The following is a 14,252-nucleotide window of genomic DNA, read 5'->3' as shown; positions in this document are numbered from 1 at the left end:
GAAATAATTACAGACTATTTCATTTACCCTGCAGAGAAAAGAAATTGACGCTGTTCTTGCTCTGCCCTCCTGGGGAATTAACCCATCGGACTCGTTATCTTCAGTCATAATTTTAGCCCCCCTCCCCTTCTGACAGTATTATGCCTTCCCTGTTTGCCAACTTTATCTTTGTTTCATCACAGTCATGTGTTAACTCCACCTCCCCCCCAGAAAAAAATCTCTGTGTCAACATTGCATGACTTACCTGAGACCACGGATTTCTATGCCTGAAAAACTGAATCATTTCCTTCATAGAAGTCGTTTCTTTTCCACAATTAACTCGAATATGATCAAATAAGGTGAAGCTAGTGTGTTTCAAGGCAATAAATTTTCTACTTCAGCCATTTCCATACTCTGTATAACCATATTCTGTATAATCATCCCAAGGTTTATTCCCGTATTGTCCCTTTTGTGGTAATATCTACATGTAGGTACATGTGAGAGCAGTCTCCATATTTTTTTTCCCTAATAGTGCCAAACCTGTGTTCAGCAGACAAGAAAAGTGTTTCCTGAATTCGCATGCTGCCTTTTCCTGTATTGTTACAGATAATCAAAATTGGCAAGGATGTTCGTGGTAATTTCCACACCATAGACCTAGATATGTGTGTGTGTGTGGTTTCTTTTTTAACCTTTAACTTGGTTTTGATGCTGTTGTTTGGGGTTTCTCGGTTGTCATTTCCCGCCACATTCTGGCGCATTCAAGGTTTTCCCATCATGTTGAACCATAGTGTAAACTTTGTAGGCAGTAATTTGAAAGTGCAGTTCCGGTGTAGGGTTGCTTCATTGTTGCTCTTGGCTCATGTTCTGATCCAGTCCAGCCAACATGTGGTAAAGACATCGATAGCAGTTGAAGAATTGTGATTCTAGCAGGAAGGTGTTGACTTGGACCTATTTATTTGGCCTGACCGGGGCCAAGTGAGGGTGCAATTTTCCTAGCAATGGGGGCTCCTTTGGTGGGATCTGTGCTTTGCTGGTTCACGAACGAACGGCTATGAGATGCATGTGTTGTAGTCCTATCGCTACCAACAAAATGAATGCTCCCCACCAACAAGGCTCTTTTGAACCAATGAGAGGGTGCTTCTACTAAGGTGGACAATCTGGCACTTTTTGAAGCCTAGCTGCATTTTCACAAACCACTATGAATAGCCATTGTCCCATGGATGAGAGTGAGCCACACTACCACCCCCGCTGCTCATTTGCATAAATTGTTGTATGTTCCTTTATTGCTGTAAATAAAATCGGTTTGGAGAACTTTGAGTCAGGTTTTCATTTACATGTACAGTGTAGGGTCTCAGAGTGATATCCAAAAATTGAAGCATGCTCCTTTTTGATCCGCTAAGAATTTTCACACATGTTTGCTGTTGGAATTTTTTTATCTTCCACCTCTTATAGCTTAAAAAGAAAAGAAAACACAAACCACCAAGAACAGAAGAACCTTTTCGCTCAATCAGCAGTGGATTTCTACCATCACCTTGATCGACCATTTCCTGTTAAAGTGCACCAACTGAACCCATGAGGCAAAATTCTCTTAGCCGGGAAGAGGAAATGTCTCGTTGTGTAACAATTCTCGTGCCTCTCAGAGAGACTAATAGGGAAATGCGATTAACCAGCATATCGCTGCACAGCCTGGCTGACATGTGACCCACTCTCCAAGGATAGAGAAATTAGCCGCTTATTGAATTTGTCAACAGCACGGTAAAATGAGCATGTGCTGAAATCAACGGATGGGAACTGGTTAAACAAATATAGGCCAACCCACAAAAAAAAAAGAACCTGCGTAACAACTAATACGTGTCAATTCCCACCAGTCATGCTTTCCTTTTATAGCAGCCATTTTTACAAATTATTGAGGGATAGCATCTATTGTATTGGATTAAATGTGATATGTTCTTACAATGCCCTTTTTGATTCAGTTGATACTGAAGAAAGCTCTACATTACATTGTCAGTTTTCATATGTACCATAATTTTTGCAGGGGAAGTAAAGAACAAATTGGTGATGTTGACATATCCATTTATTCATGCATAAGGTACATTGATTATTCAGATTTGTTACCAAAAGATAATCACTGTTTGTGAATATTGCAAGATATACATGTATATCTTTATAAACTAGTAGATGCAGTTTCTTCCCAGAAGACATCACAAAATAGCTGGATATTCATCCCATACGTGTAGGAATCAGATTTCAAATTGACAAACTGACAAGGATGTGTGCTACAGTTGCTATCTGTGTTTCCACCTCTTCTGAAAAAGATGAAATAAAGGGTTGGCGGTAATGCATTGCGTGGGGTGGGAGAGCAGGGGGGAAAAAACAATTCCAAGAGGAAATGAAAACCATTAACTGAGCGGCTTTGGTCAGTGACGGAGAAATCAGCGCCGACAGGAAGTAGATTCCTTTGTGATTGCAGGCCGAGCTCGGCAATCTCATTTCCCCGTCTTTGTCCGCACAGCCCAGGCTTGGGGCCTCTTCATTTTTTTTTTTTTTTTTTTTAAGAGAGGGAGAGAGAAATGACAGCTTGAGACAACAGACAGCAGGATCTTAGCCGGGCGTCATCTCTCTGCTGCAGCCTGCCGTTGCCGCTGCCTGACATACCCGTGTTGTTTAAACCCATCGGAGAGAGGGAGAGAGTGTAATGGCCCTGTTTGCTAGTGGCCTCAGACAGGAATCTGAGGACCGCACAGCGAAGCCGGGGTAGTTAATCAAAATGGATCTCAGCCAATACTAGTCTTCGTGACATTTGCTTGATCAGAGTGCCCAAGGCATTTGATACATCACTAGAATTTGTACCGGCGTATTAAAAGATGCTGAGGGTGACAAGACGGGGGTGTGATGATCGATGCCTCCCTCCCCCCAGTCTTTTTAAATCAGAAAAAAAAAGGGTACCACAGAAGCGTGTTTATCGTTTATGGGAATGAATCTTTCCAGGGAAGAAAGCCAGGAAACAATAGAGACATCTCATTGGTATTTTTGTCTGTATGGTTGGAATCTGAATTTAAAAGAATTTATTTACAGGCATTTTAGGGGCCAGTATCTCATGTAAATGCTAAATAAACCTGTTGAAAACAAAATAAATGAACTGCCTGCCATAATTAATTGGTGTAGAGCTAATTGATTCACAAGTCATGTTTTTCATTAAATGCTTCACAGTTTAATAGTGTCAAAGAAGTTACCATAGCAACAATAATGCCTTTAGTGTTTATATTTCTGAAACCAAAGGAAATGTTTATCTTTCTGTTCTGAGCTGGAAGAAATACTACATTGACCAATTTTTCAATAATTTGGTGAATGTAAGAAGTTTGTTCAATTTTGCAAATGATTGAAATGTAAACATAATTACAGCATTGGAAAAGTATTGTGACCCTTAAAGGGCAGTTTATGGTCAAACATTCTCAGTGACGTCAACTTCGTTGAGGACACATCAGGAAAATCATAAATCAGCAACATTTTAATAAATATCTTTAAAATACAGATGGAATTGTCCAAATGAAAAATGAATACGTAACTGAAATGGGATGATGTTTGTTATGTAAAGTTCGTGATTTTTCTGGGTTTGGGGTTGTCCAACTCACTACAGTTCTCGCTCTGAGAGGTCTTATCATATTGAGTGCCAAAATAACTAGGTCACACGCACAGTGTGCATGTAAAAGGCATTAGCGCAAGAACCAGCATGTTAACCAGCACACGCCATTCCTCTGCACAGCATTTCCTGACTTCACTACTCTGTAGATTTTGCTTCGTTTTTCACTGTGTTCACTTTTCAATTTCTCACTGTGTTGGGAGACAAACAGTGCTTTGTAAGCTACGAAAAGCCCTGAAATCTCATAGCGCTTTATTGTTGTCATTATTGTCGCAACCCCCTGGTTGATGTTCCTTGGATTTTTGTCATCCATGAATCTCATTTCCAAAACTTTTTCCTATAGTTACTTGTCACCTCCTTTCATGGCCACATATAAAAAACCAAAGACAGTACTCCACTGAAAACAAAGATGTGTGCCCGTGTTGACCAATAGTTTCCACTGGGTCATTGTTAGTAGTTGCAGCCAACCTTTACTCTTTTTCCCAGACAGGTCGAGCCTCATGAACAAGGAAGGAAAAGATCTCTGTTTGTTTAAACTTGACTTTAACGGAAACAAAAGCTCTATTTTGAAGAGCTTTTCATAAAACAACAGGCGGGCGAAATTGTTTGAGGAAACATTTGGCATTGGCATCAGTGTTATGCATTGTTTGCTTGTAGACGTGGATTACAGACTGGTTACACGCCGCGATTGTCTGACCATGTAGTGGGTGGAGCTAGGGGAGGAACTGGAGGGCAGGACTACGTCTGTGTGCTGTGTACAGTGCCACCCATTCTTGGTTTTGCTGTTTCTTGATCGTTTCTTTTTGAAGACCTGGAAACAGGATCATTAAAGGCACGTGTACATGTAATTGTTGTCCGACAGTGATTGGAGGAAACATTCCAACATGCTTTTAAACATTTGTTTTTCTTCTTAGATTTTCCCACACATGGAGTTCATTCCCCTGCAAGTTAGAGATGAATTTCTTTATAATTTAAACAGTTTTAAACCGAGGCTTAAGCCGGTTTTAGACAGGTTAGTCGTTGTATATTAAGTGGTCTGTGGATGGACCATGAGATGAACCTCCTGCTGGAGCTGGGGTTCCTTGGCTTGCTTCTCTGCATGGGTTTGGGTTATTTGTGGTTGGGTTTATATCTTTTAACTTCCTGCTTGTATTGTTCATGTGGGCTATTCATGGACAGGTATTTACTCGCAACCATTGTCAATGCGTTTTCTAGCTTATTTTAAAAATAGAGTGTTTCTAATCTTTTCTTGTTATGTCTTTTTCTTTTCGTTTGTTTTTTGCAAAGTTGTACTGATGCAGTCGGAGAGCCTCTTGATAAGCCTTAATTCAGCTTTTTTAGGCAATCCTGCGGGCTTGCATATGGTAGTACAAGTTTGTCAATTTGGGTCTGTGTTTTGTGTTATTCAACAGGTTTTGTTTAAGTTTCTTGTTTTTGCTGTATCTAGTTATTTGACTTTTTGCGTGTAATCTCCATTGTTGGTTTTTATCTTGCAATTTGTAATTTTGATAAATGTATTGTCATTTGTCCATGTTTCTTGCCCAAAAAATATCTAAATAAATGAATAAAAATTCAAAAACCAAGAAATACATCTAGTGATGTACATGTAAATATTAAACCTCCTATCCATTGTCCAGACACATCTATGTGCAGTATGCCAAACATTGTGATCAATATTTGGTGGGTTTTCCCCTGCAAAAATAAGCCATGCGGAATCTCCCTTTGAAAATTGAAGCCAGCTGTATTTCTTTGCGTGAGTGATTTATGTCCCTGAATGCACATGAGACTGTCACTTGAACTGAGATGGTATTAGTCTGAAAAAGTCCAAGATGACTACCAGATACCCTGCCACATATACAGTGCTGATCTCTACCAAGAGCTCTATGCACTGCAGTACATAGAGGGCTTTTTTTTTGGCCAAGCAGCAAAATCGTGTGCAGACCTGGCTAAGTCCACACAAGGTCCGCACATCTTGCAATATGTGGACCTGTCTTGTTCTCAGGTCCACCGAGAGATGGAAAGGTTGGCACATGCATGCTTGCAAATTGTTACCAAAGACATCCTTCTGTGTAATCCCACAGCAACTACAACGAGACACCACATCACCCTTCACTGGTCCCTTGACCTATCACGCCTCTTCATGTATATATGATGAAGTTGTTTTTCCAAATGCATTCAAATTTTGGCATTGTAAGAATGATCCAGGGATCACAAACATCCTCAGTGCGAAGAGAAAGGATGGCAGACTCCTGGGGCCAATTTCATAGAGCTGCTCAAGCGCAAAATGTGCTTAAGTGCAAAAAAAACCTTGCTTAAAAAATAAAGGTTACCAGCTCAAAATCTAAGTGATTGTCATGCCAACCAAAAGACAGGTGAAGACCATTCCAAAACAATATACATCACATGGAGTTTTGGCTGGTAACCTGATTTATCAAGCAAGGTTTTTCATGCTTAAAGCAAATTTTGTGCTGAAGCAGCTCTATGAAATTGGCTCCTGATCTTCACGCTCTCATTGCTCTGTGGTGTTCAGACCACAGTACCAGGCTATCAGCCCTGTCCGATTGGTCTTACACTATACCCTTTATCACACTCTTCGTTACAAAAAAGCCAACCCTTGTACATGTACGTGCAATCCAAACCCAAATCAGATTGGAGGATAGAGGAGGCTTTGTGGTGTCTTATTCTTCTACTCTCCCTTCTTTGAGTGGATAATAGGGCTGATGAGATCACATATCTTCTCAATTATATGATCACCAAGCCTGTTGACAAGTTAAAACAACTGCTTAAGGTGGGCCTTTTTTACAGATTCTTTTATTTACTAATATACCCGAATCCACTTTGTTAAAAAGGCAAAATAAAATCATCTCGGTAGAATTCTCTCTCAAAGTTTGCTCTTCAGGTCAGCATCTGTGCCCGTAGTTAATATGCTGTGTCAAAAAATCCAAAATTAAAGACCAACTCCAACGGTTTTAAAAGTTTTGAAAATAAACTGTTGTTGTGTTAAGTGTGTAATTAATCATATATTCATTACCAAATCATGTCTGTATTGCTTCTGTATTTTTTTATTTTTGCCGAAACATCTGAACGGTGTATTCGTGTTTTATGAAAAATTTCCACAATCTGACCGCTGGCGGCGCTGTCGAGAAATAAAATTTGTATTATGTAATACTGGAGAAAACATTGAAACTGGTATCCGTGGCACGACTGGTTCCGCTACAAACACACATGTACATGAACATGGAGCTACATGTGCGTGCACCACGTAGCGGGGATCGATCTGTGTGCTGGGTCTACTGTGCCACATTATCTCTTTTTCATCAAGTTTATGCTCCTTTCTTCCTGATTTATAATAATGTGCGTCATTGGATGTACTAGAAATTCCGCAAAAGAAAAAAAAAGGGATTGAAATTCTTGGAATTTCCAAAGAATGGGAGTGTTCTTCAAGTTCGTGCTGTCGTCCACAGCCATGCCTGCCTAAAGCGCACACACTGTGGTATTTCCTCTCCTCGGTAATACACCACAAAAATCAATATTCATTAGATGCTAATGAGTCGTGACGACACATCCATTTTTACAAAACCGAACTGGACTCGCAGGAAAAATGAGTACAAAAACTGCATTTTTATTAACACAAAAACGTGTATTGCAAGGGCGATATTGATTTGTCCCTCTTTTATAAGATTTGGCTCTTCTGAACAGGATTCAATATGAGAAAAGTTAGCATCGTTGGAGTTGGTCTTTAATTAATTACTCTTGAAAACCTACAGGTTTGTTGTGAGTTGAGGACTCAGGCACACTTATTTTAAGTACACACGCAGTATGCATCTCATGGTAGAATCCACACATGCAGTGTACATGTATTCTAAATAATTTGTAGTGCAGTATTCTTAACAGCTGGACAAAATTGTATCAAACTAATACAGGATTTGTACAAACAAAATCAAAATCATCAGTCGCTGCTTATTGACTTACCGGTAAGTGACCCAATACTGGTCACATCCAAAGCGTCAAATTAAAAGGGCTTCATGTTTCAATCCCAGCAGAATCTTTCTTAAAGGTTAAAAAACAAAGCCAAGGAAGATTTCCGAAGTCTGAATGATCGTGGTGAATGCAAATTTCCTGAGGGCTTGAAAATTTGAAACTCGCCCGTTCTTTTTTCCCTCTTTCGAAATTCAAAAAAAGATAGACAGTGACAGGCTGGCATTATCAGTGTTCAGTATATGGCCACAACCGCCCCCCTTATCTTTTCAACTCCCTGCAGTCCCTCTGAGCCTTTCTTTTTTTGTGTGTGCTTGTCATTCCTGGAGGAAGCTGATCTGTCCAATATGCGCATTGCCGCCATAAACACTTGAGGCAGGTTTTTTCCCAGATAATCCCCCTCTTGCAAGAGTAGTCCTTTGTCTGGTTATGGTCCTCTGTCTGGCTGTTCTAAAGACCCTTGTAGAATTTCAAGTAGAATTAGTTTAAATGGATAATCCTGGGGACGGATTATCTCAGTTATTCACCCCCCAATGAGTATAATCTGCCAGGTCATTAGGGGATGCAGGGTAGGCAAGATTGATTCATGAGTTTAGAGTTGCTAGATTAATGATGATACCAAGAAGTTGGAATGGTATATACCCCAGCTCCCATTCCCCAACCCTGTTCTTGAGGGGTGCTTACAGCTATTTGTGACTCCGAGGTTGCTTTGTTGAGTTCATGATTTTTTTTCCAGAGAGGATGGAATGGGAGTACCCAGATCTGGGGAGATTGTTATTTTCCTCTTTTTTGAATCTGCTCTTTCAAGGACAGACATTTATTTTTCTTATCAACTCCTTTTAAAAACATGTTGGGTCACAAATAGGTGATCAGGTATTTTGATTAAATTTTTCTTGGTTGACTTTACCCTGTTGCGTTCACTGCATCTTGGATTTACTAAATTTATGATCAATTAATCTCGTGTTATCCGCCCCAAGTTGAAGTGCGCCCTCACTGGCAAAGAAGAGACAGTCTGGTAGGAAGGTTTTCAGTGGGGAACGCCTGCACACCCTCAGCACACATCCAAAGTCCATACATGCAAAACGAAAAAGACCTGAAACATAATGACGTAATGCAATGTTTACCACAGTGCATTGTGGGTGAAAGTGGGAATGGAATCATAAGTCATGTGAGCCTTTGCGCAGCATTGGACGGAGCAAACTTGTGGTCTCGTGGAAGCTTGAAAAATGCAGCCCTGGTGTTTGTCATGTGTTTGATACACACAATGGCACACAACAGTTAACACAAACCATTTTGGAAAATATAGGCGAACTCAATCTCAGGATATTTCCAGGAATTTTCCATGCACAAGAGTGGGCGTTATGTGTTGTGACTGTCGTGCCCACCTTTCACCCATGATGCTCCACGGTAAACATTGCATTAAGTCATTATGTTTTAGGTCTATTGGTAACCATGCTCAGCGTGTCTTGCGTCAGACGTGCATGAAGCTGTACACACACGCATTGATTACCAACCAAAGGATGGCCGTTGCTTTGTAAAAACATACCCTCTCTTGTTCCCGCTCAGAGCAGATTGGTGGATGAATCCCATCTTAAAGAAGCAGGATCAGTATCCCACAGGACACACACTTATTCTGGTTCATTTTATGTTGTCGTCAGAGTAAAACCACGTTCCGATATTCTAGGTTTCATAAGGGCCTACAACCTACGTTCCATAACCATGCAGGAGACACTATATACTTGTGCAGTGGATGTTGGGAGCATTGCCACAATTTCTTTGTATAATTAGAAGGAAAGTAACACTGGAATGGGAGAATTTGGGAAGTATGCGTAGGGATGGGAAAGGTTTGATTGGACATTATCAACCCCAAGTGGTGCTGCTCGTGGCAGAAACATTTTGCCTGCAAGTCTACACTTCACCTCCATCCTCTTTCACTGCTGACTTCAAATTAAATTTTAAAAGAAACTTGGCTTGGCTACTTAAATTTGTTTCCTTTTGAAACAGATCTCCTCCCATCCCTCTTTTTTTTTGGGGGGGGGGACAGGGTGTCTTTATGCAGTTTGATAATTACTGGGGTTAACATTGCCATCTTTATTCCCACATGGGCAAAAATAATTTTTCTTTTGGGAGGATATCCCACCATGTCCTGTGGATTCATCACTAAGGCAACCACCCCGACCTGCACTTTAATGGCCCAGTGGTTTTGTAGCTGTTATCCATTGCTGACCATCAGCTGTTAACTGTCTTTACATCAGATCAATTCTGATAGGAAATTGCCCCTGTGAATGCATTTGTTGTCACCACAAAACAAAAATCAGCTATCGGCCCTTGTCAAAACCACCCAATAACAAGGCAAACCAAACAGTGTACAAATCGGGGCTGTTCTGTGTAGATCTTGGGGCATGGAAGTAACAGATACATCCATGGGGGGAGGGGAGGAATACACTCATTGATCAGACTGTAACCACGTGTTAAGCTGTATTGATTACTGGGCTGTGCTAGCATTGATCTCCCAATACCCCGTTTGTGGTGGTCTATTGATCGTGGAATTTGGTTCCCAGATCAATGAGGACATTCACATGGCATGAGGCAGTGGGATATTTCTGGGAATTGGACGAGGGTTGGACTTGTGTCTGAAGGTGTCATAGATCTGCAGTATATAAGAATCATGTACCGCTGCAGCTTGACTGGAAAAAAAAGGAGGTGTTATAAAAATGTGTTTACTTAATTATGATAATGTGCAGTCAGATGTTTATTTAGGCATGTGAGCAAAAGGGAGCTGAGATTTATTGGTGTATGAAAAAAACATGTTTGAATGCCATGTTTGTGACCCAAATGTTCTAAATGGGATCTGGAAGTCACTGGAGCTTCTTTTGATTACAGACCCTTGAACATGTCTAAGAAGGAAAATCGATGAGACTTGTTAACAGTTTCATCACCAAAGGTCAACATTTATCAGGATGCCAAAGTTCACAGTATGAAGAGCATCATTTGTTCCAGAAAAAGGGAAAAGTGAAATAAAAAATCTTTTCACAGTTAATTTTCCTGCTTGTAAATGTCATTTACGTGGAAGGATTTTTTTCTGGTGAAATGATTCAGGATTATTCTATCACAAACACGTTTTTGCTAACTATATAGAGAGAAAGAAATTCTTTTTAATGGAAATCTTAACCTTTTAGGTTTGCACAAAGATATGTCGAGGTGACATGTTTCATAACAGAAACCCTCTGTAAATGCTAAGATGTGTGGTATGTTTTTCCCAACAAGAGGACAATTTTAATGAGTTGTGTTGGGAAGTCACTTTGTTCATCAAGGGTACAGCCATAATAAAAACACACACGCACTCATTCAGCTACAAGAAACGGAAGCTCATGAAAAATTTGAGCCAAGCATGCACATGAGAAATGACCACAATACAACACACGTCAGCAACTATTTGATTCAAGTCCAATTACCAATATGCCTGTAATGCCAATTTAATTAACATTCATCAAGAGAATCGGCAAGCAGGATGGGCTTTTTTTTAAGCTGGGGCACAAATCCTTCCCCAATAATCGTGGGTGATGATGTAAATGCTATTAATAGTATTACTCGTCTTTAGCTCCAACATGAGCCTTGAGAGGCAGCAGGATAATTGCATAACAGCCTCCCCACAAGACCCCAACAGTAATAGCATTAGGCCATCAGCTCCAATTAGGACGGCAGAGATGGCCACTCTTCGCTGCATCTCCATCCCCTTGCTTGTCCTCCGTGTATTTTTTTAAGCCCCAATGTCGCCGTGGGAATCCTGTTTTTTTTTTTTTTTTAATGATGCACTTCACTTACTGACATGAGTGAGTGCTGCCTTTCACCCCCCCAATTTTAAGCTTTCTTTCCACTCCCCCACCCAAAGTAATAAGATGATGGGAAACCACAACAATAACTGCAGAGCTTATACACATAGTTCAATTCCCTTGGGGTGAACATGTCTATTTTAACTTGTTTTTCTGGTTTTGTAAGACCCTGTTTTGTAATGGATAAAAATGGGGAAAAAATTAACAAACAACCAGAAACAAAACCCAATAAGAAGAACAGCCCCCCTCCCGCTAAAAAAAAATGCTGAAAGAAATATTGTTTCAATAACATTGTCTAGCTGTAAAGTATTACATGAAAAGGTAAATAAATTAAAATAAATGAATGAATTTTGTGTGTTGGCGTTGAAAACCTTCAGTGATGACATGAGATTTGAATCGCAGTGAGGCAGAACTGGCTTTTTTCAGGGGGCATGAATGGAGTTGCAACCCAAGCCATTTCTGAAGACCCTTTTTTTTTGGTGGAGCCTAGGTTCCTGGTCCTACCATTCCAAAAAGTAGCATAATGGACACAAAATTTTGAGTCATATAGTGATGAATAAACTGGCTGTGTAGTCGTCGAAGGTGTGGATGGGGTCAAATGTCATGCCTCTGTAACAAACCGAAAAACAGTCTTTTGTATTAAATGCCTGTCTAAAAGGTATATTAAAAGTGAAAAAACAAATTGGAATGGAAAATACATGTAGATGGGCCAAGAGAGAAGATAGCAAGTTGTTTTTTCTTTCAGTACTTTCAAGGATGTTGTAAGTAGGCCACCTGAGTCCATGAAACAATCATTCAGAGGTGTTGGAACAGCACAGTAGGTATTCCCCTCTTCCTTCTAGATGCATAATTGAGGCAGTCTGATAAGTATTGTGCGGCAAGGTCATATCAATCTATTCAGGTCAAGCATTGAAGCATTTAAACTCACACACCTTGTCTGATTACAGCAAGGTAGAATGGGTGTTGTGCAGGGGTCATTGATAATCAGAAGGACACTGTCACCTTCGCTTTTGTGTGCAGAAAACAGAATTTCGTTTCCATCTGGCCGGTTTCCATTCCACCCTAAAAGAAGGGGGAAAATACCTCCCTCCAAACGAAGTGGATATTTATAGTAATGCTCCACATGAGGGTGCATGTAGGTTGCAAGGCTGATGTGTAGTGGATAATTTATGTGTGGTGGGTCAGGCCAGTTCTACAAGCAGTCAATAATTACGCATCCAGGCAAATTAATCTGTGGCCATCATCCCTCTGCCTAGCTCCCTTTGTAATTAAGGAGATTGGGGGGGGGCAGGTGAGTGTGTATAGGCCGTTGCAGCCACATCATCAGATCTTCTTCATAAATAATGCATGAGTTGCCCGCCATAAGGTGCACAAGACAGTGGGAAGCTTGCCTGGGCGCATATACATGTGCAATGCTGTGGTGGGGTTATTGCATCAGTCATTTCGTGTACATGCACATGTCCTGTACAAAATGCACACTGACCTAACATGCACAGAACTGTACCTGTAAGGTTGACACCCACAAAATCAGCTGCAGCCAATCAGAGTAGAGGAAGGACATGGGCAGTGGTTTGCCAAGGCTTTTGTGAAACAGTGGGCTGGAATTACCAGCTGCAGCACACTCAGCTCACTAATACTGAGCCTGCTGCTGTTGTTTTTTTTTTATTATATTTCCAGTGGCAACTCATACTTTGGGGGGGGGGGAAGGTAAGTGCAGTCTCCAGATCCTGGCTTTGTGTAGATATGGATGAATGGCATTTGGAAGGATGAGTCACAAAGCATTTCATACAAGTTGCAATTCTATCCCCCTGAAGGAATTCAAGTAACATTGTTACAACGACTATGGAAGGGCTTTCCGGGCTCAGAGAACGGGCATAAAAACAACATGCACAAAACCTGTGCTGTTTTTCACATATTTTATTCCATAAAGTAGAAATAGACTGAAAGTAAATATTAACTGGAAAAAAAATTGGAAATCAGGGTCCAAGTAAAAGAACATTTTTTAAATCGGTTCACTCCTTCATTTTGACAAGAAAGGGGAAGCAAATTCCACTATATTAGCAAATACTACCTAAATTATTATAAAACATTAAAATGTTAATCAATTTAGATCAGAACAATTCCGAATTTTTGTCTTTTAAAATTTTTTGGGGGGGGTTCCTTCTTGCTTTGTTTTTTTGATCTGGATCATGTAGGAAGAACTGTTAACAACTGGCTAAACGGACCCAAAGGCGGGAATATCTGAATCAACATTGAAATAACACATTTGATGTCAGGCCTCAAATGATCGCACATCTGGACGTGACTTCCCAGCCCCATGCCGAGTTGCTGCTGCATTCGTCACCATGCTATCGTTCTATGTCCTTGGCATTTGTGGTGCAAGACAACACCAGCAGTAATTTACAGCCTCATTTTCTCCGCCCAGTCTCCAGTCCTGTAAAGCAGTAAGCATGGCCTGTATTTATTTTTTTTAACCATCGATAAGGACAGATCAGCATTGATCTTCCCTGTAAGCATGAAGTGATCACGTGGGCTTTGACTAATAGTAACTATCAAGGCCCCAATGTGGAATAATTGCACCAAATGTGTTTTTTAACCCAAAGGTTAATTTCATTTCCTGTAAATAGGTTTCAATTTTTTTTTTTCATTCACAGGTGTGGTGCATACAACTGCTGTTAAATTTGTTTGAATTCGTATTAAGGCAAATTGCAAATACAAGTCAGTATACTTATCCGTTTTCCATTTACTTTTTTGTCATTTATTTTCTCTTCAAGTTGACTGTTGTCACAATGTCTGAAATAGATAAATGCTGGTATACTGCC

The 14,252-nt window shown here is 40.4% G+C and overlaps 1 protein-coding gene across 6 annotated transcripts in view; it reads left to right on the top strand.

The window, feature by feature from the left end:
* Positions 1 to 14,252, top strand: part of smg5 (SMG5 nonsense mediated mRNA decay factor) — a 98,358-nt gene that overhangs the window by 66,103 nt on the left and 18,003 nt on the right. For 2 of the 6 annotated variants that reach the window (XM_022238733.2, XM_087136824.1), the window contains exon 23: positions 13,626 to 13,874. The exons of 2 other annotated variants lie outside the window; for them this stretch is intronic. The gene's annotated coding sequence lies outside the window, so the exon portion shown is untranslated. Of the gene's footprint in view, positions 1 to 1,431; positions 6,408 to 13,625; positions 13,875 to 14,252 lie in introns of all 6 variants that reach the window. 2 more of the 6 variants (XM_087136823.1, XM_087136822.1) reach the window with 2 other exon arrangements.

This window comes from Acanthaster planci, linkage group LG05 (assembly GCF_054643075.1).
Source record: "Acanthaster planci isolate LZ-2023a linkage group LG05, COTS_SCS, whole genome shotgun sequence".
Classification (NCBI taxonomy): domain Eukaryota; kingdom Metazoa; phylum Echinodermata; class Asteroidea; order Valvatida; family Acanthasteridae; genus Acanthaster; species Acanthaster planci.
This window is presented reverse-complemented; position numbering and strand designations above follow the sequence as displayed.